The following is a 6,466-nucleotide window of genomic DNA, read 5'->3' on the forward strand; positions in this document are numbered from 1 at the left end:
AAGGAGACAGTTTATTCAAACCAAGTATTAGGAGAAAGGAGGAAGTGGCTGTTGCAATTCGGAGAGCTGTGTATCAATGTGGATATGCTGCAGTGGTGAAATGTGTCAGTGGTCAGATGGGGAAGGGCTTTCTTTTATAGAAAGGATTTTTAAAAGGATCCTGCACTGTAGCATATTAGGCTCTAAACACCTTGCACTCCACCCCACTACTTATGACACCATCTCACACGGACGCTGATTCAAGTCCCAGCTGACATACTTCCAATTCAGTTTGCTGAAAATGTCTAGGGCAGAAACAGAAGAAGACTCAAGTTCTTGAGCTGCTGCACCCATACTGGAGACCAGGAGGAAACTTTTTGCTTCAGAGCAGCCTAACTAGTATGGAAGATCTACTGCTCTCTCTCTCTCTCTAATCCTGTCTTTAAAATAAAAAAAAAAAAAATTTAAATAAATGTTAAATAAAGAATACTGAAAAAGCTAAAAGGACCTGATTGTGGGTGAGGAAAGGTGGCATGAGTGGAAAGAGCTCAGTGAACCTTTTGATACTGAAGCTAGTTTCTTCCCCCAATAAGATCCCAGCATACCAGGCTCAGGCGAAGTAAGCCTGGCTCAAAAGTCAGGTGCCCGGGGAAAGAAGAGAAACCTTTCAAAATCTGCTTGTATCAACTTATCAGGAGTTTCCTTCTGATCTGTCAGTGGGAACAAACAGCTGATGATTTGTGAAACAAAGGATGCGATTTTGGAGGCTCTACATCTGACCCTGTCACAGATACTCAAGGGCGTATTTCATGAGTCTTATCATATAGGAAACAGTGTTTGTAGTAGACCATTTCAAGGAACAAAAGGGATGATGCAAGTCCATCTTAAACATCACTCTTCCAGGACCATTGGACTCAGGTGAAATTTCACATTATCAAAGCAAAAGACCTGTGCATAACCAATTCATATGCACTAGATCCATCCCAATTCACGCAGCATTCCAAACATCTTTGGGAATAGAGAAGAGAGATACAGCAACTATAGTTCAGGGAAGTTTCACTGGAAATTCACATTGTAGCTGAGCCTTGTTGACTTACTGCCTTGTCTGTGGAATCATCCTCATTTTTTGCAGCTCTGTTTTTCCTTCAATTAAAAGCCTTCACTCACACACCTTCTAAATATGATATTCAAATGAAAACTGCCACCTTACAGTATCATTAACACCTTTTGATAAAATTATTAAACCTTTACTTCTTGCAAGGCAGTGACCTAAGTACCACAGAAGTTGAGTGAGGCACCTACACGAACAACTGGGCTCTTTGGGTCTTTGTGCCTTCAAAAGGGTCGATGAACAATAATAAACATACAGCATGCAGAAGAAGGACATGTGGAGCAGTGCAAGGAGGATTTGGAGTACATCAGTCAGTTGCAGCTTCAAATTGAGCAATCATGATAGACTTAATTGAGAAGATAATTCTTAGTTAAGACCTGAAGAAATGAAGGATTGAATTATGAGATTTTCTGGGAGATCAAAATATGTCTCAAACATTTGAAGAATAGTCAGGATTCTTGGAATAAACTAAATAAGGGAGAAAGTAATAGGTGATAACATGAAAATGGTAATGGAGGGTAGAGTGTACCCAGCCTTAGAGATCATTTGAAGAATTGCAGGTTTTTTGATCATGAAGGAATTGGAAAACATTGATTGGTTTTAGAAATCAAAATGCTATACAATGTTTGAAGGATCCTTTCACTCCCATGTTAAGAACAGACTAAAGATGTACAACGATAGAAATTTGGAGACCAATTAGAATGTCACTTCAATATCCAGGAAAGACAAAGAAATGCTGAAGATACGATGGTCATAGAGTTTGAGGTGGTGGGAAGATTTCTGGTAATCGTTGAACCCAAATTTATATAACTTCGTAGAAGATTGCATTAAGGACAGAGTGCCAGGAAAGGAAAACAAAGGCATGTGAGTCTTGGAGAGATAGTTGGTGGTACTGCAGTTACAGCTATGTTGTGGACAACTCCATTCTTTCTCTACCCTTGTTTTTCTCAGACATGTTAGAATACATTCTAGAACTTTCCTTTCATGTAAGCTAATTTGGATTGGATTTCTGTCTCTTGCTTTCAAAAGAGATTGGAGAGTACCTATGTTCCCAGCACTATTACTCACTCACCCTTTATATACTGTGACACACATTTCAGACACTCTTAACTCTATCCTTGCTTTCATTGTCTCCTCCATTGTCAATGGTCAAGTCCCACTTTTTTTTCAGGCTTAAATGTATTGACATTTTTGCCAGTATTTATCACTACAGGTAGAATTAAACCCTCACAATTTCTTCTCCTCCATATAACATCTAGTTCTTTGTAGAATATATAATATTTATTCATATATGTCATCTAGGTAATACATGGAGGAAACAACATCTTATTTATGTCTGTGAATAAAGAAAGCTGAAAATAGAACTACCTCATGAATCAGACATTCCACTCCTGTGAATTTACCCAAAGGGAATTAGATCATCATATCAAAGATTTGCTATACTTATATGTTTAGAGCAGGTCAATCTACAATAGCTAAGAAATGGAATCATCTAGATGTTCAGCAACTGGTGATTGGATAAAGACAATGTGGTGCATATAATTGATGGATACTACTAAGTCATAAAACTAGTGAGATGCTCTCTTTGCAATAAAATCAATGAAACTGGAAACCATCATATTTAGTGAAATAAGCTGGTCTTCAAAAGATAAATATATGTTTATCTGATTTGTGGTAACTAGCATGCAGAGTACAGAAAATGTAATGTATAAGAGTAAAATGGATAGTTGCAAAGTTGTTTTTGTTTATATCTCCTGTCTATGCTTCTGAGAAACATTGCTTTTTTTTTTCATTTGCCACTTGTTGAATTATTCATTTACTGAAGGTTAAACTATGGTTATAAAGTAATTTGAAAGTGTGTCATCACAAAAATTAAAAGAAAAATAAGAAAGGAAAGAGGAAGGAAAAGTAAGAATGAGAGAGGGAGTATGAGAAGTACCATTATGTTCTTAAAACTGTGCAAGTAAATCACCTGAAGTCTGTTTCTTTTATAGATTTGAAAGGGGGGAGGTATCCATATATAACAGATGTGTTTTTAGTAGTTGTCCAATTCATGAATTACTTCTTTCCACATTGAATCCAGCTCTCTGTTAGTAATTTATCTCTAACAGTCTGATTGATCACTGAATATTCTTTCTCCCTATATTCTACATTCAATCATTTGCCCTGTTTCTTTCCCCTCTCGTCTTCTGGGACCACATCATCTGCCACATGCAACAGTGTTCCCTAAGTTTCTATTCCACCCTACCAGATCTCAGGGAAACAGTAGTCTTATTAGTAAATTACTCATACAGCTAATGATTATGAAGGGAAGAGGAATGTAGGATTTTAAAATACGTGTAAGAAGGGCCATACATTTGGCATAGTAATGAAGATAGTATTTGGTACACAGTCTTGACCTCTTTTGTGATTCTGGTTTCCTCCTATGGTGCACATTTGGAGGCAGTTGAATTCTTGAATCTTTGCTGTCCGTAGCGAAGACCAGGATTGGGTTTTTAGCACTTGTTGAGCCTCATCCAGCCTTGGCTGTTACAGACATTTATGGAATAAACCAACAGATGGAAGATATTCTATTTCAAATAAATAAATGCATGGATACAAAAATACATACATACATACACAATGGCTTTTCAAAATTATTTTGGAAAAATAGACTTAAAAGATAAATTTATTTAGATACAGAAACTGAAATCTACGTGCAGTGTTTTGGTTACATTTTTAGTAAACTTTTGAACATTCACTGTATACATGGATTTCAAGAAATTTTGTACCAAAATAAAATTTTCCTTCAATTCCATTTCCCATGCACTACGTGAAATCACTCCCCACCATACACACACACACACACACACACACACACACACGTTTAAATTTTGTCCCCCCTTCCAAGGTGGGGCCTACCTACTTACTTCCTAGTTGAAAACTAATGATACAGACAATATCAACAGCATCTGTGGAACTTAGATTATTTTTAACAGTCACTGCCTCGCATTCCTCATGCACAGGAAGAAGAGTTTCCCCTGACCAATTGATGTTGGGCTTGCTTTGATAAACCTGATTTGATCAATGATCTGTTACAAACAGAGCTTGCTACAGAACTGTTTAGTTGAGCTTCTCTTTTTGTGTCTCTGAAAGTGTCAGGAAATGTTCCTATGGGTGGCCAGCTGGTCCAGAAGGATGAGAGACACATGAAGAGAGTGAGCTAAATCCAGAGTTTGGAGACAAGCCAGCTTACGTCAGCTTAGTTCCACCAACCCAACCTTTAGTTTTAGACTGACTCATAGACACATAGCCTGAACCAGCTATTCCATGATGAACATAGTTGTGTTTGCAGGCAGGAGTGCAGTAACAACCAATATCTTAATTAAGTGATTTTCCTAATCCCATCCTAATAATCAATTTTTTTCTATCTCTAATATCCAAAGAGTGTCAGATTCACCTTCTTAAAATAAAAGATGTAGATCTTGTGTTTCTCTTCTCAGAAAATTTCCACTGGTTTTCATTGCCTGCAGAAAAAGAAATGTAAGCATCTCGATATGGCATCCAACATCTTAAAATTGACTCCAAAAATCTCTTTTAGACTTCATGTACTGTCTCATGCATAACTATATTTATTGTTTTAAGAAACATATGTTCACCATATCCTACGTTCCAAGTATTATGGCAGGTACCAGGGATGCAAGGGGAATGGATTATAGATCCTCAACTTCAAGTTTATTTTTCCTGGGGATAAAGATAAGAACACATGAGACTTCGATGCAAAGAGCTGAAATCAGGATGAACACAGAGAGCTATGAGGGTGTAAAAAAGGGGCTTCCTGGGGGAGGTGATGAGTAAGATGAGATCTTTGATAAAAATAGAATTCAACTTGGCACAGAGGAGCAAAGTGTGCTTTAGGCAGAGGGATGCAGCTGCCTTGCCCAAAAGCCTGGGGAGAGGAGCATATTGCATGTTCACATAATTGCAACAATTTAGTTCAGTATGCCACATAGAATATTAAGGGAGAGAAGGAAACAATGGCATGAATTAGGGCTGGCAGGACCTGTGTAGATTCAGCCATCCCAGCTGTGCAGATCATGGCAAACAGTTTAGATTCTGTGGGACTCACATAGCATAGTAAACTCTGGGATCTATAGCCAGAACTCCTAGGTTTATTTTTCTCAGTTCTGTCACTTAGTATCTGATATTTTCCTCAAGTTCTTAATATTTAAATGGTAGTCAATTGCAATGCTTACAACACAGACCATTAGCAGAAAACAGGGGCAAAACTGTTTGATATTGGCCTTGGCAATGATCTTTTGGATATCACTCTAACAACTAAGAAAACAAAAGCAGAAATAAACAAACTGGATTACTTCAGACTAAAACATTCTGGCATATCAAAAGAAAAACAACTATAAAAGACATCCTATACATTGGCGCAACATCTTTTCAAAACATTTGTATTATTAGTATCATATCCAAAATGTTTGCAATTCATTAGACTCAGTCAAAAGAATAATAATAGGCTGATTTAAAAATGGGCAAAGGATGTGAATAGGCTTATTTTCCTAAGGAGACGAAAAGATTGAGCTGCAATATGGAAAGATGCTCCATGGAGCTAATCATCACCAGGGACGCAAATCAAAACCACCATGTTGTATTTCCTCCCACCTTTCAAAATGCCTATTATGAAAGACAGAAGACACAGATGTTGGAAATGGTGTGAAGAAAAGTGAGCCCTTACAAATTGTTTATTTAAATGTAAATTGGTGTGACCATTATGAAAATCAATATTAAAGTTCTTAAAAATATATTGAAAATAAAAATGATACATGGCTCAACTATAACTTGGCTGACTAGATTTCCAAGGGAAATGAAATCAACACCCATGGAGATAGCTAAAATCATTTGTTTGTGTAAGCCTTATTCACAATACCCAACAACATGAACACAGCCAAAGCACTTGTGGATAAAATAGTGGATAAAGACATTATAGTATATACACACAGTATATACATATTACATGACTTACATGTGGAATTTTAAAATAATATGAGATACATACAAACACAAATTTAGTTACCAGGAACAAGGTGTGGAACAAATTAAGTTTTGATGAAAATCTTATAAAATTGCTAGCTACATAGGATGAATAATTCAGCATATCAAATGTACAGAAGGCAGGTCATGGGTAATGGTATTGTAGCATTCATGAGTGGCTTACATAATAGACTTAGGAACTCTTACCACACATGTACATAAATGTAACACTGAAAGGGATGAATAATTAACTTGACCATGATAGCGATTCCACTGCATATATGTACATCAAACATCATGTTGTATATCTTAAATGTACACAATGAAGATGATATGTGGTCCAATAAACAGGTA

Source organism: Ochotona princeps, chromosome X (genome assembly GCF_030435755.1).
Source record: "Ochotona princeps isolate mOchPri1 chromosome X, mOchPri1.hap1, whole genome shotgun sequence".
NCBI classification, from domain to species: Eukaryota; Metazoa; Chordata; class Mammalia; order Lagomorpha; family Ochotonidae; genus Ochotona; species Ochotona princeps.